Consider the following 22,973-nt stretch of genomic DNA (forward strand, 5'->3'; position numbering starts at 1 on the left):
GCTTACCACAGGGGAGGCAGCTTTTCTGCCACTGTGGCTCACCTTCTGTGGACCGAGTGTGTCCACACAGAGCCTACTTTGAGATCCAAATTCCTGGGACCTGTGACTGTGATCTTATTTGGAAAGAGGATCTTTGTGGATGCGATTAGTTGAGATGAGGTCACCCTGGAGCAGGGCTCTAATCCAACATGACTGGCGTCCTAGGAAGAGACAGGTGTGGTGCAGCTGCAAACTAGGAATGCCAAAGACCACCGGCAACCTCACAGAGCCCCGAAGAAGCAAGGACAGGCGTCCCTGGGCCCTTGAGAGAAGGCGGCCCTGCCAGGCCTACGCCTCAGTGGGGGGGCCTCCTGGGCAGGGCCACAGTACGCTCCTGTTGTTTTAAGACTTGTGAGCTGTACTTTCTCAGGGCAGCCTTGGAAACTAATGCACCTTCCAGGGAAGTCACATCTGTTGGCCTTATTTACTCCTGTCAGGGACACTCAGAAACAACTCAGAGTAACTGGTGAGGGGTTGGAGCAAATCTGTCACTTGAGTTAGGCATTTGTGAGTGAGCCAATTTCTTTCCCTTGAGAGAGGGAAAAAGCAATTAGAGAATGAATGGTAATGAGAATAATAACAATGGAGATTGCTGTGCACAGCCGCCTGCCACCCACCATGCTAAGAACTTCATCTGCAGTAATCTTTCAAGAACCCTCACTTCACCCTGATGAAGAGAAGGTAGCAGGTTTGAAGCACGGGGAGTCCTACCTGCTTGTAGGGCATGACTGCAGGGGGCATCCTGTGGGTGTCAGGGCTACAGGCACCCAGCGGGCAAAGCCTTCAGTCTGCCTCAGGCCTGACCCCTGGAGCAGAGGGCTGATGGGAGCAGCAGGGGAGCACAGTCCTGAGGCCTGTGGCCGCTCTGGGCTGTGGGCCACCTTTCCCGTCTTTAACCCTTGCTGGGATGCTCTGCTGGGCTCCTTTTGAACCCACTGGATCCGGATGCTGTATCAAGGACTGTTTCTTAAGTAACTTGGGCCTGAGCGTTCTGCCCAGGACTGGCTGTTCGCCAGCTGGGCCCGGATGCTCTGCCCACACTCCCTGTGGTGGCCACGGTGGCCCCAGGCCGCACGCTCACCTGCGCTTGTTTTGCAGCCTATGTGCAGGCATTCTCTACCTTGATTGTGATCATTGCTGTCGCCTTCATCGCTGCCGTTATTTACAAGTGAGTCTTGTGTGTCTTTCATGGGGATGGACAGGATGTGTGGGGTGCCTCTCGGGCTGGCTCCCTCTCCCACCCACTCCCCTGGTGTCCTCTAGAGCTCCTGTTGACACAGGTGACATCCAGCACCTAGAGGGCACCTAGGACTCCAGGTACTCCACCTCCCGTGTGTTCCCTCCCAGCCTCTGCAGCCAGGACTGTCCCCCTCTGGGACCCTTATCCTCCCACCAGGGAGGTCCTGTGGTTTGCACCAGGGGGTCAGTGGGGATAGACTGGGCCCCTGTTGTCTCCGGGGCTGGTGCATGCACTGAACCCCCTGGACCAAGTGTCTGTCCCATGGCGTGCCTCCTGTCTGTGGGACGTGTGTGTGAGTCCCTTCTCCCATCTCTGTGGAGGGAGTGCAGGGCTGCTGTGCTCTGTGGGCGGGCAGAGCTGGCACTGAGCACTCTCCCGGGGCCCCGCCCCTGCTGCCACAGCCCTCTGGGACGCCCGCGCCAGCCCTGGGAGCTGGCAGCCTGGTCCAGCAGAGCGGCAGCAGAGGCTCTCACAGGCGAGTGGAGCTGCGGGCCTCTGGCGCAGAGGACCTGACAGTGCCCGCTGCCTGACGTCCGCCTCCTCCCCCGGCTTGTCTTTGGGGGTCTGGAGGCCGCGCTCGAGCCTTCTGTTGAAGCACACATTAGAGCCAAAGCACTGGCCGCGGCCAGGCCTCGCGGCTGTCCCCCGTGCTCCACGGGGCGCCGTGTGAGGAGGGGCCGCTTCCATCCCTCCGTCCTCTGGCTGTGACCAAACTCTTCCCGTCAGAATTGTCCAGGAGGTCAGGAGAATGAGGAGCTCCGAGGAGGGCACGGCTGGTGGTGACGATGGCCAAGGTGGGGAGACAGCCACGAAGGCCTCGAAAAGCGAGACCTCCCGGAAGAGCGGGGAGAACGAGCCCCAGGAGGGGGAAGGTAGGCGCCCAGCGGGGGCACCCCGCACCCCACACCCCCAGCCCGCCTCCCGGGCCACTCTGGGGACGCCTCAGCGCCCCACGGTTGTGAGTGGGGCAGCGTTGCGTCGGCCACTCGGGCTGGAGTGGCCTCTACAGCGGGCACTGGCCTCCTCTGCGCCCCTCGCTCTGGCCGCCAGCACTGCAGGTGGCCGTGGCAGAGTGAGGCGCTGGGCAGGACCCGGCATACCTGCAGGGTCCAGGGTGCCCAGGGGCACTGCAGAGCCAAGTGGCCGCCCTTGGTGCGGACTGTGGCCACCACCAGCCCAGGTTTCCGGGAGGCAGCCACGTGCCTGTTGCTGACTCTCAGGAGGCCTGTGTGGCTGCGTGTCCGTTTCCACAGGTTGGCAGCCTGGCACTTTAGAGAAGGGGTGTCCCAAATCACGGCCTCCTGTGGAGTGAGGTGTGCAGTCTTCTCCCCCAGTTGCCCCACGTGGCTTGACCGAGACCTCCCGCCTGCCCTGCCCAGCACCACGCTGGGCCTGTGGCTGCTCTGCAGGACACATGCCCACCTCGTCCAGGGATGCAGACCCTTCCCCTGCCGTAGGCAGAGGCTTCTGCCCAGTGGGCAGCGCAGGCCACCTGCTGGTGGGCATTTGAGTAAAGAATTGCCCAGTGGCTGCTGAGGGGATGTGCTCTATACCCCTGGCAAGCCTCTGGGGCGGCCAGACATTCTGAGGCACAGAACTGTTTCTTTTTTCCATCCAGGGACAATGACACTCTCAGAAGCTGAAGAAGCCGAAGTAGTTGACTGACGTGCACAGAGAGGAAGGAAAGTGGCAGAAAGTGGTGCTTGGGACGCGCAGCGGGTGACCTCTCCTGGGGTGTGTGTGGAGCCATCCCCGTGGGAAAGAATAAAGGTATTTTTTGAAGTTGTGTCTTACTGTGCATGGCCTTAGGCCTGCTGTGGCTCATCTCAGGAGGGGTGGAGAACACGGAAGGCTCCCTCTTGAATTCACTGCTCATCACGAATGTGTAGGCCAACGGGGTGGCCGAGGCTCCCTTTCCAAGGCTGCCACGCAGCCTCCCAGTCGGTGTCCTGCACTGTGAGGTGCTGAGGCCTGGGGGGATTGGGCAGGGCCAGCCGTCAGCTGCAGCCGGACATCCCTGCCAGGGACAAGAAGGAGCCTCCTGGGTAGCTCCTGAACAGGAGCGGCTTGTCCCCTGGGAGCGTGCATCTCCAGAGTGGTGGTGGCTTCAATAAGATGTGCAGTAAACAGTGCGACTCATCCTGTGCACCAGACCAGCGCACAGAATCCCGGGAAGTCCCTCCCTCCTGGCTGTGACTCCCACCAGGCTCCGACCTGGTCTGCCAGCGTTGACTTCCTGTGGGGGGACCATGGGATGGTATCCACCATCGGGGAAATCCCTCTGTTCTGGTGGTGGTGAGTGTAGGGAAGGGCTCCCATTTTAGGGTCCCAGAAAGCCCACTGGCCCCTCCTCTAGGACTTTTGGGGGTTGGATGTGTTGAGGGTGTGGGACAGGAAGAAGGACAGGAAGGTTATTGTGGAGCTGGGCAGAGGAGGGCCCAGGAACTGTCCTGCCAGGGACCCTGCAGTGGCCCCGGGCAGAAGCAGGTCAGTGCCCGTCTCTCAGGCCCAGCCCAGCTGTGGTCTGCAGACGTGGTGGCCTGAGCAGACTCCTCCCCGTGTGCTGCTGCCCAGGGAGGCTCTGCAGCCAGCAGGCTCTCTGGGGTCCTGGAAGGCGCTGCAGAGGAGGGAGGCTACGTGAACGCAGTTCAGAATCTTGTCCATTGGAGGCTGGTGGGCCTGGGGACCTGCTAGGGATGGTGGGCAGCAGCGGCAGCACTGCACCCTCACCATCAGGTGACACGGAGAACATTCAGCCACCCATGTGGCAAGTCCTGCAGCCCCAGAGCCAGATCTGGGGTCCTCTGTAAGAGCCCTGTCGTGTTTCCTGAGGTAGCGCAGCTGCCAGACTGGGCTGCGCTCGGGAGACTGGGTGTGGCTACCACCAGGAGTAAGGAGGGGTTCAGGATTCCAACCCTGGAGCTCCTGAGGCTGCTCATGGTCCTGGGGGCACCGGGCGCTGGGGGAGAGACCCCCTCTCTCCACCTGGGGGTGGCACTGGACTCGGAGCAGAGGGAGGGGTCTGATGTGCTGATCCCACTCCTATTTGTCACGGTGAGCAGGGAACCAGGGATGGCTCCCCAGGAAACGGCACTGGGCTGAAGGGCTGGGGCTCTCTGGAGCACACGTCTGGGCAGAGGAGGAGGAAAGCAGGGTTTTGAGGGTCAGGCCCCAGTCTGATAGGAGCTGACCCCTGTGTGAGCAGAAACGGGAGGAAGCTGGGCTGGGCAGGGGGAACGTCAGGCTGAGCCAGGTCTCCGGGTCCCTGCTGAGCCCAGGGGGCTCTGGAGCAGAGATCGTACACGGTAGGGGGTCCCACACGGGTGAAACAGGGCTGCCCCAGCACCCTGCCGCACTCAGGCACTGGCCAGAGGCTCCTGAGGACCGTATGGTCCCAGGTGGACCATGGAGGAGGACCCTGGGCACTGACATCGGGGGCTCTCGGTGACTTGTGCCTCGAGAAGCACAAGTCACTGAGAGTTCCCGATGTCAAACCGTCCAAGCTCTCCTTGGGGCCTGGACATTGCAAAGGAGCAGAGAGTGATGGTCATTGTCATGTGTCCACTTGTCTGGGCTGCCAGTATTTGGTGGATAGTATTCTGGTGTGCCTGTGAGGGCTTTCCAAAAGAGATGGACATTCAGATAGACAAATTGAGCAGAGCAGATGCCCTGCCTGAGGTGGGTGGGTCTTGCCCGATCAGCCGAACGCCTGACTGCAGCCAACAGCTGATAAGGATTCCCTCTCTTTGCCTGACTTGGTCTGGATAGGCCTGTTACGGTTTACACAAAGCTCCTGTGAACGCAGGACTACTCCAAGATAGAACGATTGGATCCCGAGAGCAGTGACCTCAGGGTGTGAATGGACTGACTGGGTAGAACTGCAGGCAGGGGGGATGTGGCTGAAGAGATGGGTCCCAGGTGTGTGTGTGAGGGGGCATCTTCCCTGTGGCCCTTCCCCTTCTCTCTCTGCTTCCTGGCCCCTGTGAGTGGAGCAGCCCCCCTCCTCCATGACGTGCTACCTCACTGAACTTCTGAAGGCCTGGGCCAGAAGAGACTTGCCCCCTCTCAGTTGTTCTTCCAGGTATTCTGGTCACAGTGACTAGGAGCTGACCAACACAGCTGGGACAGGTTGCCTCCTGCCTCTGCACTTGGCCCAGGACCAGAACTTGACCAGGCTCCCTGGGTTGCTGGCCTCTGGACATGAACTGGAGTTTACATCACCAACTCTCCTTGGCCCCCGTCTTGTCATGGCAGATCCTGGGACTGTCCCTCCATGGCTCCTGAGCCAGTTCTTATGTGCAGTCTCTTCTTTGTGTGTGGTTTCCTAAACATAAAGAGACTTGTTACAAGGAACGGCTCTCTTCATTTTTTTTTTTGTGATGGGGTCTCCCCGCTCCAGAAGGGCAGAGACCCTTCTGGACAGCATTATGGAAGATGGCCTCAAATTCATGATCCTCCTGTCTCTGCCTCCCTCTTGCAGGGATCATAGGCAGGTACAACATTGTCTTTAATATATATATATAACTATGCCCCAATGGGCAGGAAGTACTTTCCTGGAATATGCAAGGTCCTGGGTCAATCCCCAGCACTGATTTTTTTTTTAAATGCTTCTTAGCTCTGTTTTTCTGGAGAATTCTGATCGATACAGTGGTCTAGAAAGCTGTATCCTTCAGGTGCCATCTTTGAAGCAGCAGGATTCAGATGAATTCTGTAGAGCTGTAGCTTCACATTAAAGTCCCCTGGGCGCTGTGATGGGGCCTGAAGTCTCTCTCACCGCCTCCCTGGGATGAGTACGATGCTGGGGAAGGTATGGAGGGTCCGTGTAGTTCCACAGGGACAAACCCAGGGACACCTCACGGAGCAGGGGGCACAAGAAGATACAGTTAGAGAATATTCGACTGTATTTAAATTGATGGACCACGGAGCTGACCGTTGGCTTCCGCTTTCCTTGGTGGCTGTTGTGTGAGTCATTTGTGAGGCAGGCCTGCTTTGTGTCCACACCCGATTCCCAGGGACTCAGCGGACGCAGAGGGAGGAAGGAGCCATGACTTCCAGGTCTAAGGGGCATTTTTATCCTTAGGCAGAGCCACCTGCTACCTTGGGCTCGGGAGGGAGAAGGATCCTGGGGTGCCAGGAGCACGGAGGGCTAGCTGCCTCACAGAGTGGCAGCCCCACCCGGGGCCCAGGCTGAAGTGGAACTGCTGCCCGCTTCCAGAGAGGGAGCCGTCTGGACTCCTGTGCCGTGGGCCATGGGCGGTGGGCCATCTGGGCCAGGAGGACTTGACTTCATAGCCCCCTGGGCCAGGGGCTCCACTCCCAAGGACAGACCGCGGGGAAGGTGGCAGCTGTGAATGGCCTGCAGACTTCAGGCAGGCAGGGAGGCGGGCACCCACCTGTCAGGGGACTTCCAGGAGTCACACGGGGAGCAACAGCTTGCCTACCCACTGGCCTGGTACTCACTGACCCGTCAGGACCCCAGGATTCCACATTGTGCACCCCCTTCTGTGCAAGGTGTGCGGAGGTCGAGGGAGCTGCCCACTCCCCAGGGCCTTTCCCACTCACTGTGCTATTGAGTGCAGTGGACCAAGTGGTAGGCGGGGAGTTTGAAGATGATCCAGAGACCCTCTGGACAGCATTATGGAAGGTGGCAGAAGAGGCGGGCTGGCTTCAAAGGAGGTGAATTACCATCCCATCCTCTCTAAGAGTGAAAGACGGCACAGAGCAGTGGGCATAGCCGGGTGAGGCTGGGCCCAGGAGTAGTGCAGGCCTGTGGGCGGCTGCCTGCTGCCTGCTGGGTTCCTCTTGCTCTACTGAGGCTTTGGAAAAAGCCTTTCCCAGGTGGACAGCTGCAAACCAGTGGTCTAGCAGCTGGTTTGTGTTACTAAAGGTGCCGTGTGGATCGCGCCCGTGGCTGTCAGCACCCAGCTGTTCCTGTGGGATTTTTTTCGCTCAGTGCAAGGATTTGGAAACCCACCCCTTGACGTGTTTATCAATGGTTTGCTCCTCTGGACTGTGGGTTTCTGTAGGTGAGTACACCAGAGTTTGTTCATTTCATCCACCAGGCGACTACCAGGGGCTGTTTCCAGCTTTGGGCTCTCAGAACAAAGCTGCTGTGACCATCTGTGGTCATCTTTGTGTCTGGACATCTGGTCTCATTTCTTTGGGGTAGATTCCCAGGAATGGGTTAGCTGGGCCATATGGTAGGTGCATATTTAACTTTTTAAGAAACTGACAACCTGTTTCTCATTCTCTGTTCCCATCAGTAGTGTCCGAGAGTCAGGTGCTCCACATCCTGGCCAAGCCCTGGCACCATAGATGTGTTCCACATCAGCCAGGTGTGCACCACACCCCAGTCATCTAATGCGGGTTAATTTGCAGTTCCCTAACTACCAACAGTGTTGGGTATATTGTTTGTACAAAGTTTGTTTATCTTTGTTAGTGACGTGTCTGTTGGAATCTTTTGTCCACTGTTTTATTGGGTTGTTTTCTTATTGAGTTTTGAGAATTCTGTATATATTCCAGTACAAGTCATTTTTTTTCAGAGATGTGATTTGCAAATATTTTCTCCCAGTGAGTATGCAGTTTTTCTTTGAGCGATATCTTATAAAGAGAAGTTCAAAATTTGGATGAAATCTAATACATCAATTTTCAATTTTATGGATCACACTTATCTCCAAAGTCACAAGGATGCTCCTAGATACTTTATAGTTTGGTGCTTGGGTCTGTGCCCACCCTTACCATGGGTGGGTGGACCAGGCCTTTCCTGCAGGTGTCCAGGTGTTCCGTGGAGAGCTTAGCCCTTGTTCACGCAGTTGCTTTGCCCCTGTGTTGAAACCTGGGCAACACACAGAGCTGGTCTGTTTCTGCACACTCTTCTGCCTCTTGTTTCCGTACTTATTATCTTGACACAGTCCCACACACAGTGGCTTTTTGATAATCTTGAAGTCAGGTCATGTCTTTGTGGCTGTTTTTCAAAGTGCTTGGTTCCTCGAGGTTTTTGTGTTCTCCCATGAAGTTTAGAATCAACTTGTCAATGCTGACGACAGTCCTGCTGAGATCTCTTGATTGAGTTTGCGCTGAATCAATTGCACTGTGCATCGATTTGGAGAGAGCTGACGTCTCAACCATGCCAAGTCTTCTGACCTGTGACCCAGGGTGAGCCTCTGTTCATCAAGGTTCTCTTTAATTTGTGTCAGCAATGTTTTATGGCCTTTGGTGTACTTATCTTCAATGCCTATTTAACCATAAGTGGCTTATATCTTTGATACTATTGGAAATTGTGTTATTTTTCAAGTTTCTCATTTTTTATTGCTAATAGAAATGCAACTGATATCATTTAGTGCTCCTGAACTTGCAAACTTGCTCACTTCACTTATTCATTCTAGCAGCTACTGTGTTGTGTGCATAAGTAGATTTTACTAGATTTTCTTTTTATTTTTTGAGAAAGGCCTCGCTGTGTTGCCCAGCCTGGCCGCACACCCTGGATCTGCCTCAGTCTCCCGGGCAGCTGGGATTGCAGATGTCAGCTCTGCGCCCCGCTGTGCTGCTCTGCCAGGGTCAGCACGTGCCTGTGCACACAGAGGCTGCGCCTTCTGAGTGGGGTGTCCTTACTTCCTCTTCATGCCTCGGCACTGCAGGGGCCTCCAGGTCAGAGTGGGGTGGAGTGGCAAGAGTGGACCTTTGGCCTTCTTCTCAGTGGGAGACCACTTTTGGGCCATGAGGTACACTGTGAGCTATGGGTTCAGATGCTCTTTTCCAGGCTGAGGATGCTCCTTCCTGTTCTAGTTTACCAGGTGTCCAATATCAGAAGTAGTGTTGGATTCTATCTCTGTGTCAGTGGAGATGGGAAGCTTCAGGGTGAATGACGCTGATTTCCAAGTGTTCACCAGCCCTCCATTCCTGGGGCTCAGTCCATTGGTCCCACAGCATCATTCTTTTTACACACTGTTGGAACCTGATATGGTTTGATGTGTCCCCTAGAAATCTGGGTGTTGGAAACTTGGTCCCTAAGGCCATGGTGAAGGGAGGTGAGGCTCAGTGGGAGGTGTCAGGCCCGAGGACTCTGCCTAATGAATTAGCGCTATTGTGGAGCTGGCTCAGTAGGGGGAGTGTGCCCGTCTTTCTGCTGTCCACCATGGAGCACATGGCACTCCTTCCCCCTGGGGGACCCAACCAGAAGACCCTCACCAGATGCTGGCTCCTGGACCCCCTGGAACCAGGAGAAATCAATTCCTTCTCCTTATAAGTCACCCAGTCTGTGGAATTCTGCTATAGCTGCACATGAACCTCTTGCAGCCATGTTTGTGAAGGGCATTGGACGGTAATTTCCCTTTCCAAGGACGTCTCTGTCTTGTGATGCTGGCCTCACAGAGTCAAAAGGCAGGTCAGGTCCTGGTCAGGTCCCTGAAGTAGCACACACAGAATTGTAGTTTCTTCCTTCAATGTCTGGCGGAACTCGCCCTGAGGCCATCTGAGCTGTGGCTTTGCTCACAGGAGGACTTTGAACCGCAGGTGGAGTTGTGAGTTAGGTGTGTAGCACCCAGGTGGACGACCTTCAGGGCGCGAGGGAAATTTGTCTTGCGAGGACCCTGCCTTGGCTGCAGATCCATTGGCACACGACTGCTCAGCCACTTCCCTCGGCTTCTCCATGTGCAGCGCAGATGGTGATGCCCGTCTCAGACCTTTTCTTAATCAGCCTGGGTGGGGATTTATTAATTTAACTAATTTTCTCAAAGAATCAGCTTTTGGTCACTTTTTTTCTGTTTTTCCAATTTCATGAATTTCCTTCTGATCTTTAACTTTGCTTTTGTTTTTAATGGAGATTTATTTTGTTTTTCTTTCTTATTTCTTTTATTTTTTTAGTTGTTGATAGACCTTTTATTTATTTATATGTGGTGCTGAGAATTGAACCAGTGCCTCACACATGCCAGGCAAGTGTGCTCCTGCGGAGCCACAGCCACAGCCCCTTCTTTCTTATTTCTTAAGGTGAAAACTAAAGTTGGTCATTTGAAACCTTTCTTCTGTCCTAACATGAGAATTGGAGCCATGAAATCCCCTGTGAGCATGGCTGTTCTTGAGGGGGACACACTGTTTTACTTCCTTTCAGTCCAAATACTTGCTAGTTAACCCTTTCAAGTTCTGTCTGGGCCCTGGGATTGTTTAGAGGTATGCTGTTTAGTTTGAAATATTTGATGATCTTTCAGATGTATGCTTGAGATTGATTTCTGATTTAACCCCATGTTGTTATACAACACGCTTTGTGTGGTGTGAATCCTTTTATTTACGTATTTGAAGACTTAGAATAGGTAACAATATTCTAAGTAATGTTAATTTTTATTCTAATAATTAAATGCATAACATTCTGGTGCATGTTCTGTGTGGACTTCGATGAACGTCCCTGGAGAGACATTCTCTAAAGTGTTGATTGGACTCAGGAGGCTGCAGCCCTCCCCGAAGCCCTCCACGCTTACTGACTTCCCGTCCACCTGGTCCACTGCTAGCGTAGCTCTGTTCCCAGCGCCCCACGGCCCTGCCCTGCTGCCCCTCCTGGACGGACCTTGTCCCCTCCTTCTCCCCTGCCTCGCTGTGGCCTTCTGGCCGTTCCCTGGGCTTTCCAGGGGTGTTCGGGCCTCGGGCCTCGCACCGGCCCTGCCTGCAGTGGCTCTTTCCCAGGTGTGCCCATGTGGCTCCCCCGGCCCGCTGTGGGCCCGACTCCAAGTCTGTGCCTCCTCCCGACCCTGTGGCTGGTTGCTTTCCTCCTCCTCAGCACCTACCTGCCTCCCTGATGACACTGCTTCTTCTTCCTCCGCGGCCACACCTCCCGCTGTGCAGCACGGACCCAGATGTCCCTGGGAAGGCGTTCGGCAGGTGTGACCAGAGTCTGTAAATTAGTTTGCCGGAAGTCGGGGAGTGGCTTTTGCCTGGCAAGTCCCACAGTTCTGTAAGTCAGTCCCCACAAGCTGCCACTCTCTTCCTGGAAGATCACAGTAGTGTTTTCGTGTGTGTGAAATGCTGTTGACATCTTTGGCTGCGTGAGTTCAGAAACATTTGCTTTGCAGTCTGTTCTCATGTGTTCTTAAGCTCTGTCACTGGTGACTACCAGCTAATTTGCTCAGTAGAGACACCATAGTGACACTGGGCATGGGATTAAATGAACCAGTGCACACTGTATGTAAATAGGTACTGTCTCACGGAACCCCTTCATGTGTACAGTTAATACATGCTAATGAAAACTTCTCTAGGAAGATGCCGTACCTGCAGGATGGAGAGTTCAGGCCAGCCTCAGCAACTTAGCGAGGCCCTAGCAGCTTATCAAGACCCTGTCTCAAAATAAAAAATGTGGCTCCCTGGTACCAAAAAAAAAAAAAAAAAAAAAAAGCCCTGTCCTAGTAAGTAGCTATCTGGCATCAGAACCTGACTGTAGTTGTAATAACAACACAGTGTCATTCTCTGTGACCCATTTGGCGTGTACTTTCCAAGGAGTGAGTTAATGGGAGCATCACTGCTGTGCGTTTTCCAGCCTCTGGTGGAGGCACTGAGATGGGGACCCTTCCTGGGCTATGGCACTAATTTTGGTTTACCGCCCTGAAGTTAGGATGAGCCTTTCCTACTCTAGGCACTTTGACACCATGAGCTGGGGACTCACTGTGAGCATTCTGCCAGAGGATGATTCTGGGATCTTAGTGGACCTAGTGTGACAGACTCAAGCCCAGGTTCCAGCTGGGTCTGTGTGAGTCCCCACTCTTGCCAGTGGACTGCAGTGATGGCTGTGCTTCTGGGCAAAGCCAAGCGCTCAGGTGTCCCATTCCTGGTTCTCCCTTCTTCTGTGGCCCCTCTGGAATGGGCAGCCTGGGCCTCTGAGGACCTACGATTTCACCAAGTTAGGCAGACGTGCACGGTAGGTATCGCGGGTCCTCCGCGTCCTGGAGCAGGTGCTGTTTTCTCCCTGCCCAATGAGCCTTTCTTGTTTTGTTTTGGATCAACCATGAAATCTTGAGGGCACGACTGGCTCCGCCACTAGCTCAAGATTCTTAATCATCCTGCATCCTTTCTTGGTGTTTTCTTTTCAGTACAATCCAATTTTGAGAAAAAGAAAAGCTTTCCACACTTATGACTATTGTACCAATTATATTCAAGTATCTTTTCATATGGATGAGGCTGATAAAAACAGAAAATCTAAGACTCTTATATCAAAGACTGGAGGCCTCCTGTGCAGAGATCCTTTGGCCCTGGGCCTTTCTCTCCCATGTGCTCCTTAACTCAGGCTCTATCTTCACTCCCCACGACAGAAGATTGTGTATACCCTCTCCCCCAGTTCTCTTTATTTCCTTCCATGTCACCTCTGTCCCTCCCTTGACTCTGCTGCCACTAAATCTGCGTTGAAATATCAATCTCTGCAGGGTGCTTAGAATGCTACTATTGCATTCTTCCTTGGATGGGGAACTCTGTCCTGACCCTGTGCAGGCTGACCCCCCCGCCACATGTTGCCTCTGGACCCCTTGTGTCCATTGCCCAGTTTCCAAAATCATTCCCAAATAATTGAGAGTAAGTGCAATTTTCCAGTGAATCCTTTATGAAGACATTGCTTTGGGAAGTCTACTATGAAGCAGGTAGGTGCAAACTACTAGTACCTGTGAGGGTGTGGTGGACACCTACTTACTTACCAAGAGCAGTGGCCCTAAGACGCATGGGAGGCCACCCTCCAGGACAGCAGAGGCAGGCATCATGTAAAGTCCTGAGACTGGAAGTCTGCCGTGCAGAATCATGAACAAGGGAACTGACCCTTCCCTGTGGGAACTGGGGAGTCAGGGCAGAGAGGACAGCAGCCCTGTGGACTGCTCTGGGGCTCCTGGGAGTGGAAGGCGCGAACTGGAGCTTCCTTGGGCTCATGATGGTGGCCGTCTCCAGCCAGGATACAGTGCCTGAGAGTCTGGGTGTGGGACAGTGAGACTTTAGGAGGCAGGTCGGTTGGCTGCTGGTCTCCTGGGCAGTGACCTGGTTCAAAGCTTGACTTCTCAGATGTCCAGTTTATGGGCCATGTTCACACTCAGTTCTGGGCTGTTGGCCGATGGCAGAAGCCCCGAGGCCATGCTGGTTCTCCACTAGCACTGGAACCCCCTGGTTCCTCTGGAAGGCTGGAAGCACCCTGGGGTGTGACCTTTCCCCTGATGCTTTGCCTGGAGCATGTTGAGCCTATGAAGGCTTCAGGCTGGGGAGGGTGAGGGAGGTGACACTGGTGGAGGACAGTAGCCTGTGCTCTTGTCTATCTTGGGTGCGACGAGGGAAAACGAGGTCAGTTTGGTGGTAGCATGTGATGGGGACCCTGCAGGTCACCTCCAAGTCCTCAGTGTGCCCTTTCCAATGTGAACACCTGCACTCTGAGAAGGGCAATGGCTGGACTGCACGGTGGCCCCTGCTGGACCCTGGTCGGTAGAGCAACGTGGCACAGGCCAGAGAGAGTGGCAAATGATGAGTGGCAGGAAACACTCAGGAGCACAGGTGCTCCCTGATGGGGGAGGGAATCAATGTCTTTTGATCTGGAACGTGCCCATGATTTAAAAGCAGATTTCCTGTTGTAATGAGGGTTAGATTATTTCTGAGGCTTTACAAATCCAAACAGTTTGTGTTCCAGTGGTGAGGAGAGGGAGCGGCGGCCAAGCCCAGGGATGGACGGGAGGAGGACAGAGACTCGAGGAGGTTGGGATCCTAACGTGACCTCGCTGTGACAGGTGTGGACCGGCGCAGCGTGGAAGGAAGGGTGCTACATTTAGGTGGCTGCCTGGGGGCTGCGTGGATATCTGCTTTTCCAGCAGAGCCTCCCACGGGACCCGATGAGCCTGGCAGTCAGTGCCCCTGAGCACAGGACGGGCGCTTGTGAGCTCACCCTTGGCTCTTGCCTGGGGGACTTGCTAACGAGCTCTTGTCCAGTGGGCTAAGGAGCTGGGAGTGACCCTGGCCATGGTGTTTTCTGTCCCTTAAAGAGGGCCCCCAGGTCACACGAGCCTGGTCCCCAGGGCGTGGGGCCCTCCTTGCCCAGCCCAGTCTGCCCTGGCAGCATCTCTGCCAAGCAGCAAGCTGGCTCCGCCTTGGTAAACCAGGGCGCGTCCTCTGGGTGCAGGGAGGCCCTGTGGATGGGGCGCTTGTGTGGGTGCTGTGCGTTGCCTGTGTGTGGTGGGCAGTGGGGGGCTGTGGGGGACTTAGGCCGCCCCTCTCTCCTGACTTGGCTCAGGGATGACCGCTCAGGGGCACTGACTGCCAGGCTCTTCAGGTCCCCAGGCCTTGCCCAAAGGTGGCCAGGCAGGCAGGACGCTGCTGGCTGTGAGGTCCCGGGGCTGCTCCCACAGGGCCTGCTCTCGGGCTTCCTGGTAAGAGCTGACCAGACGCTGCTTGGGACCCTGTCTGGAGGGGTTGAACTCAGGCAAGGGGACATGAGGGCTGTGCCCGGAGAGGGGCCTCACTGGGCAGAGAGGTAGCAGCAGCCACACGAGGGAAGGAAATTGGGAAAACAGTGCAGCAGTACGTCCGTTAGCCTGCATCCAGAACAGCATCGTCGTGGTGCAGCCAGGACCCGCAGGGGCTAATGAGATGCGCTGTTCTGTTGGTGTCTCGGGTCACACTGGTGGCGTTCCGTGTGCCCTGTGGAGCAAGCAGCATGCACAGCGTCACTGTGCTGGGCTGGCCTTCTCTGGGGACACATTCCTGTCCTTATTTCTCCTCCTCTTTGACTTGCTGGGTGGTGACGCAGCAGAGGGCATCCCAGGTGACGGGCCGAGGGAGACAGACACGCCCCTGACGGCTCTTCTTCCTCGACAGCTGACGCGGCTCTGAGGCCTGGCACTGAGCCCCTCACGAGGAGCTGCTCATGTCCCTTAGCACCTCTGAAAGGTCCCACCTCTCAGGGTGTCACCGACATGTCATGTGAGTTTCGCAGGCACAGGCAGATGATGCGATCACAGATGGGGATTCCTGCCCAGTCTTTTCCTAGCATTATGCTCAGAGAGAGGACTCATCCTGTGGGACAATAGATGCTTGTGCTTTGTGTAAAAGAGAATTTGGCCTTAGCCCCATAGAGAGGTCTGGTCCTTGTCTTGGTTCCTGGTAGGTGACTTCTAAGCCCTTGGAACTTTCCCAGTGATAGAGTGTCTTTGGTGGTCCCTTGGATAGCTGTGCTCACAGGTGACTTGGGCTGGGAGCAACTACCCAGAAAGATCAAATGCGGAGTTAGAAGGCTGCGGACTGGAGTATGTGTTAGTCAGCTCATCATCGCTATGACAAAACACCTGAGAAAAGCAACTTTGAGGAGAAAATGTCTTGGCTCGTTGCTTCAGCCCACAGTTGGCTGGTTCTATCACTCTAGGCCTGAGGTGAGGCAGAACATCACGGAGCAGGAAGGGTGTGGTGAAGGAGGCCCCTCAGCTCCCGGCAGCTGGAGGCAGAGAAGAAGAGAGGAAGGATGGGGATACGATACACCTTTGCAGGGCACGCCCCCGTGACCTAATCCTCCTAAGAGGCCCCTGTCCTGGTCCCCAGCCCCTCTCAAACTGTTCATTTAAATTACGAAGCGGTCTGATGAGGTTGGAGCCCTCAGGGTCATCGCTTCCCAAACCCACCTCTGGACCCTTCCACACAGTCCAGACCGCAGCCCCGCTCAGCCTCGGGGTGTCTGCCGGGGTCAGCTGGAGGTGCAGCCACGCGGGTGCCGCAGCAAAGCCCACGGAAGCTCTGGACAGGAGGCTCACCCAGCGGACAGTACACGAGGCACCGGAGGGTCACGTCCCGAGGACACAAAGGCTTCGCGCACGTCCTCATCGCTGGCTGGGATCTGCGTCCTTCTGCTATACTGACCTGTCCGTGCGCCTCCTCTGGGCTCTGTGAGTCACATCAGAACGTATGGCCGAGGGATCCCAGTCTTGAGGCTGCATCTGGAGCAAGGGCAGGTGGGGGCCCTGGTGACCTGTACCCCTGCTTCCCTCCAGGTGGCCGAGGCCTCAGTGGCTGTCCCCACCGCTGGCTGGGGGGAAGGTGGAGCCTCAGGCTCTTGCAAGACCTGCTCTGGTGCCCACAGGTGGGGTCCAGGGGGCCACTGCTTGCCCTCCCCAAGCAGTGGTGGAGACAGGTCGGTCATCTCGTTTGTGGACATTGAGGAGAATGGGTGATGTGGCCGAGGTCATGGGGAAGACCAGGGAAGGCCAGCTCTGACCGTGGGTGCCAGGGCTGCTGTGCTACTGAAGGAACCCAAGGTGCTGGCAGAGCGCGCCTGAGACCCGCGCTGCAGGGAAGGTTTTCTCTTCACTGAGTGCATTTGGGCTGTCGGCTCTCACCGCCGGGGTCTGCTGGACTTATCCTGGGGGGAGCTGCGAGGTGACTCAGGGTGAGGGACCCACACCTGTCAGACAGGCCGGGTGGACGTGACGGTTGTGTGGACCACACTGCCCTCCCTCTTCTAAGGGTGACACTATTCTGAAGGTGAGGCGACGTGCCCTGGTCTTTTGACAAGCAAAGGAAGGCTGATTCACTCTCAGGTGGTGAACTTGCTGGCAGGTCTTAGTTGGGGCTCGGTGTGTTTAGCCCACCTTCCTGCGGTTCAGCAAGGGCCTGCTGTCTGCACACGTGGCCCCTCGCGCACCGGCATGCTCCTCGTCCATCCTCAAATGAGGGTCTGCTGCTGGGTCTTCGCAGAGAAGACAAGATCTGGGTGTCCTTGGTGGAAAGTGAACCCCATTTCCTCGTTTCCTCGCTCCAGAGCCTACTCAGAAGTCAGAGGTGGGCTGGGACGGATCCTGGTGGGGTGAGGGCTCACCCTTCCACACACGGTGCTTCCCCTGGAGAGGGCTGGCGAGGCGGAGCGCAGTCCAGATCCCCACGTCTGGGAATGTGCCCGTGAGCAGAAGGGAAGGGCACCAGGTGAGGCCAGAGGGGGGAAGGAGATGGGCTGCTCCGGTGTCCAGTGCAGAGTGTCCTGGCCAGGAGGCTGGAGGACCGGAGAGTGGCAAGCTGCAACCCGTCGAGGCACAGCGGGTGGGACGCTTTAGCCAGCTTTTCACTGCTGTGACCAAACCACCCGACAAGAACAGTCAGAGGAGGAAAAACAGTTTATTGGGGGTTCATGGATTCGGAGGTCTCTGTTGGGGCAGGTCGCTCAGAAAACACACCGAGTCCCAGTTTTGTACAAACTGAAGGGTCTTTATTTAGGGGGCAGCCGGCAACTGCTCCCTGCAGGACCCATAACCGTCTCGGCAAGGAACGGCAGCAAGCTGGAGCATTCTAGGGCACTTAAAGGCAAACCCAGTCTGGGCTGATGTAGTGCATCGACCTGTAGAGGCGAGGTGCAGAAGATGAACCGGGCAGTCAGCGAGACGATGCGCTGGGCGCACTGGTGTTTCCCACGGGGCTTTCCAGGTTGGCATGGCAGCAAGCCAGCAGAAGACGCTGGTCTCTGACAGGGTACATTGCCCCCGAAATATGGAGAGCAAAGGGAAGAATTTCACGTTGTTTAAGAATTGCTATTCTGGTTGCCAAGTGTGCTCTGCTAGGTGACCGTTGGCGGGCACAGAGGCGGGGCTTTCCCACGGGAGAAGCGTTTCTACGTGACACGGAGCCTCAGGGTAAAATGGGGTCTGCTTGGTCATTGCCCACAGAGCCTGGCCCATAACAGTCTCAGTCCACAGATGGCTGGCTCCGTTACTCTGGGCCTGAGGTGAGGGAGAGCATCAAGGGGGAAGGGTGTGGAGGAGGAAACCAGCTCAGGACACGGCAACAAGGAAACGGGGGGGAGGGGGAGGGGGAGAGGGCAGATGGGGAGAGGGAGAGGGAGAGGGAGACAGAGAACGCTAGAGTGCTCTGCTCACTAGGGACAGGATGTAAACCCTGAACGCACGCCCCCAGGGACCCTGCCCCTCCAGGGGCACTGTCACCACTGGTCAAGTGGATGGAGGCACTGATTAGGACGAGGCTCTCGTGGCCCACTCCTTCCACCTCTGGACTTCCTTGCACCGTGTCTCATGTGAGCTTTGGGGACAGCTCACATCCGGGCCATAACATGGGGCAAGGCATCTCTCTGGTCTGGCTGCTGAGGGCAGAGCTCCTGGTGGTTGGGAGCAGCACCTTGTCAATCATTTTGGCTGAACAGAGGGAACGAACATCTGCGAGCATCTCTCTATGCCCGGCACCGAGTGAGACGTGGCACAGCAGGCCCAGAGGCGCAGCAGGCCAGAGGGCGGGGTGAGTGGGAGATTTCTGTTCCTGCAGATGCACCAGCTCTCCAGCAGGGCCGAGGCTGGGGCGGAGGCTGGAGTGGGCAGAACATCAGGCCCCAGAAACAGCCATGTCGTAATGTCCTGGACCTGTGGTCTGTGATGATCACCTTGTAGACGTTAGGCGAGGGTGCAATAGATCACCAAGTTGATCCGGAAGCATGAGGTGGGGCCATCTTTATTCAGCAGCTGATGGCACACTGCTGGCAGGCCGGGAGGCACGTCTGCACTCCTCGACCCCCTGCAGGGGTTAGAGCACACCTTTTATGCCATAAGTAAAGCACATCAGGACATTAATCATAAGTGGCTGTTGCTATGATTCAAATCTGCAAACAAGCATCATGAGATCTAAAATCATAAGTAGAAGGGTAAGTGGGTCAAAACGGCCCTAGTTGAATATTGTTGACAGCCACAACCAAGTCAAGATGGCGCCTGGCATTTTGCCAGAAGGAGTGGTTGAGAAGTAACGCCAGCGAGCCATTAAGATGATGATAATTAAGTTAAGCTGTGTATAATTATTAAGATAATGACTGATTGCTGTAACTGGATGATGCTAAATTGAAACAAGCTGTGTATTCAGTTGTGTATATAAACCTCTGCTGTCCAGCAATAAGGCGGCTCCTGCTACCTCGGGTGCCCGCTACTTTTGAGTTCTCGTGGAGTTTCCGTGGAGTTCTAGAGAGTTCCCGTTGGGTTCGGGCAATAAAGTAGTTCCTGTTTGAACCTACAAGTGCCTCGTGACCTCCCGGTTATTTATGCCCAGCCAGACTGCGGCATGCCACAGTCTGGCTGTAGCAAAATAACTGGGGGGTGACGAGCAACTTGTGTACATTGATACAGCAGGAGTGGGAGCCGTTTATTGTAGGACAGGAGGGGTATATATACATTCCACACAGCTTATCTAATTAACATAAACTAGATACAGCAGTCAACCAATAAGGAATCTCCACACTTAATGGCTCGCTGGCGCCACCTCACAAACCACTCCCCCTGGCAAAATGCCAGGCGCCATCCTGACTTGTTTATAGACTCTAACATTTCCCCCTTTTGTTTAATTTAAATAATGACCACAGTGGTTTTTACACAAACACCATAAATAATCTGCTACGAGCAGAAGGGGAGGATACAAAATGCCACAATACCAAGCCAATTGATGGCTCCATGCAAGAAGCCCTTGGAAAAATTATACCAGCAATGACACCATTTGCAAAGATACCGAGTTACAATTTGTTGTAGATTACAGTTTGTTGTCTCAGTCTAGGTAAAGCAGTGTCTCAATAGATTAACTCACAGTCCAGGTAAGTTCTTCAGGCAGCTAGCTTAAATCACAGTCCAGGTAAGTTCTGCAGGCAGCTAGCTTGATCGGAAGTCTCGTCTGGTTTTCAGCAACACTGGAAATTCTTCCATCCTCATCCTCACCGGCACTGGGATGAAGGCAGGAACTCTGGCAATGATGCTAAAGAAAATCCTGTAGCATTCCAGCAGGCACTAAGAAAACAACCTTCTGAACAATTTAGTACATTATCTCAAGGTTTTTTACATTTGAAATAAGCCTTAATGGTGCTCATCACTCATTAGCTTCCAGGTGTGGGAGAACCATCTTAGTTACTGGCCTTGGAAATGACCAAACTTCAGGGACGTGGGCCATCTTCCACCTTGTAGCGTCCTGGGCAGCCCCAGATGGCCCCGGGGAGAGTCCGGGACTCAAACTACTTCCGGGCACAGGGAGCAAGAGCCTTCGAGACTGTGCCTCCGGGTCAGGTCTATATTTGGGCTCTCGCAGTGGCGTCCCGCTCCCTGGGTGGGGGGCGGGGAAGAGCCCGCTGCCGCCGCTTGGAAAGCCCTTGCTGCGCCATGACCGGCTTGCACACGTGGCAGCCGCCGCCCTGATTCACGCACCATCCGGTAACGAAAAGTATTCAGTAATAGCCTTTTGCTGCAACTTTTTTCCTGATAATCCTTCTTCTTCTTAACTTTCTTTTTCTTTCTGACTAGAGTTCCTGGGCTTCCATCAACACATGCCCTAACTATTCTTGGTTCCACTGGGGTGCCTCCTTCCCTTAGTAATTTACTTCTCACCCCTTCCATATTTTCGTCACAAAGACAATACAATATTTCAAGACAAAACAATACACAAACATACTGGATCAATCTTCTCCATTTTCTCAAAATGGCCATTTTTCCTCTCTCCCTATCTAGGGACGAGCAGATTTGCTCCCATCCTATCTATGGATGGGCAGCTTCTTTTCGTCACTTACCCCCAAGTGTCCCGGGGCTCCCTGTACGGGCCACCATCTGCCACAGTCTGGCTGCAGCAAAATAACCAGGGGGTGACGAGCAACTTGTGTACATTGATACAGCAGGAGTGGGAGCCATTTATTGTAGGACAGGAGGGGTATATATACATTCCACACAGCTTATCTAATTAGCATAAACTAGATACAGCAGTCAACCAATAAGGAATCTCCACACTTCATGGCTCGCTGGCGTTACTTCACAAACCACTCCCTCTGCAAAATGCCAGGCGCCATCTTGACTTGTTTACAGACTCTAACAGTGGCAGAATATAATCTAAAGAATGGTCACTGATGTCTAGACAAACGCTGACCTTCCATGTGGTCAGGCGCACTGCACAAGTGCCGTGTGTAAGAACACAGGAACAGTTTTGCCATTTGTGTTGCACCTTGCTGTGCTCAGCAACTGTTGGTGGGTACAGAGGCAGGTGTCCTGTGGGAGAAGCATTTCTACATGACATGGAGTCTCGGGGTAAAATGGAGTCTGTGTGGCCATTGCCCAAGAGCCTGGCCCACAACATCAAGAGGGGCGAGATCCTGGGCATCCAGGTGGGACCATCTGATCACTGGGGCCCTTACAGTGGAGGTGCTTCCTGATGGTGGCAGAGGGTGCTGGCTCTGGAGGGAGGGCTGGCCTGGGTGGGGGGCTGCTGCTGGAGGAGATGGTCCCCCGAGTCCCTGGGGGGGAGGCTGCCTGCTGGCCCCGCTGGGCTTCTGAACTCCAGAAAAGCCCCTGCGTGGTTATCATGGTAGCAATGGAGACCCCAGAGGGCCGGGGAGGGAGGATCTTGCTGAGAGGCAGCACCCTGGTGCCCACCGTGGGCAACAGACGAGAGGCCCAGTTCAGAGAGGCTGCTTCAGGGTCTCCACCCAGCCGTGTGCAGGCGGTGGCCTGCCCTGGTCCAGGAAGGCAGGCAGTGGGTGGACAGGCAGCAGCGTCAGCAGGTAGCTCTAGGCACCAGCAAGGTGAGTGGTCACATGTGTCACTGAGACCAGCCAGGACAGCTGTCCCTTCTGTCCCTCGAGCAGCTACGTGGGTGCAGGTGGGGCAGACAGAGCAGTGGACATCATCGGGAAAGGGCTCGCCTGTCAAGCCCGGTGACAGGAGGCAGACGGGGCGGTGAGGAGCAGGAGGACGTTCTAATGCAACGAGGGTGGACAATGGCCTGTGTGGGGAGGACGGGCAGGGGAGGGACGGGGACAGGTGAGCGGGGGATGGGAGGAGGCGGAAGCAGGGGTGCTGCTGTCCTGAGAGTGAGAGCTGGGAAGGAAGGAAGGAAGGAAGGAAGGAAGGGAGGAAGGAAGGAAGGAAGGAAGGAAGGGAGGGAGGGAGGGAGGGAGGGAGGGAGGAAGAGGGTGCGGGAGGTCTGAGGCGGGCCTGGCCTGGCTTGAGAAGCCTGGGCGCTGCGTCCTGCTCGGCTTTAAGCTGAGGCAGCCTTTCTCTCCTGGAGCTGTGTCCCGCCGCAGCACCGAGGTCTCACTTCCTGGACGTGCCAGTTCAGAGGGGCTCAGGCGCGTGGCCGGCCGCACAGCTGGATCGTGGCTGGACTGTGCGGGAGCCCACCCTCCATCCCCAGGACCTGTGGGTCTTCATTCTGCAGCACGAGGCCAAGTGCCCAGGCAGAGTGGACCCTCACAGAATGACTTGAGGCTGGCTGAGAGCAAGGACACACAAGAACCGGAAGAACCCGTGTCAGGTTTGCTAAAAATGCCCCGCTGCCTCGTCAAGGTTCCTCCTGGGGTCCCGGACCTACCCGCCCACACGACACACCGTCTGGAAAAGCGCCCACCTGGTGCTGCCCCTTCAGGGTGCAGCAGCCCAAGGCTCTGGGCAGACAAGCTCCCCTAGGGCCACCCACTGCCACTGGTGCAGGCCCCAGGCACCTGGCCCTGGTGACTTCCTGAAAAAATGCCTTGAGCCTCTTCTGACTGTGGAGGCTTTGTCCCTGGGTCCGTCCTTCTCAGCGTGTGCCCACCTTGCAGCCCACCCTGTGGCAAGGTCATGACCTGCTCAGAGCCCTAAGCCAGGGTGGAGGGTGTCCCCCGCTGCCCGCTGCCTCCCTGTTGGAGACACTTGGAGAGACCTCACTGGTCAGGGAGCGGGGCCACCAGGAGGCTTGTGAGGCCCGAGCTGTGCAGGGCAGACGT

This window comes from Marmota flaviventris, chromosome 4 (genome assembly GCF_047511675.1).
Source record: "Marmota flaviventris isolate mMarFla1 chromosome 4, mMarFla1.hap1, whole genome shotgun sequence".
Lineage (NCBI taxonomy): Eukaryota > Metazoa > Chordata > Mammalia > Rodentia > Sciuridae > Marmota > Marmota flaviventris.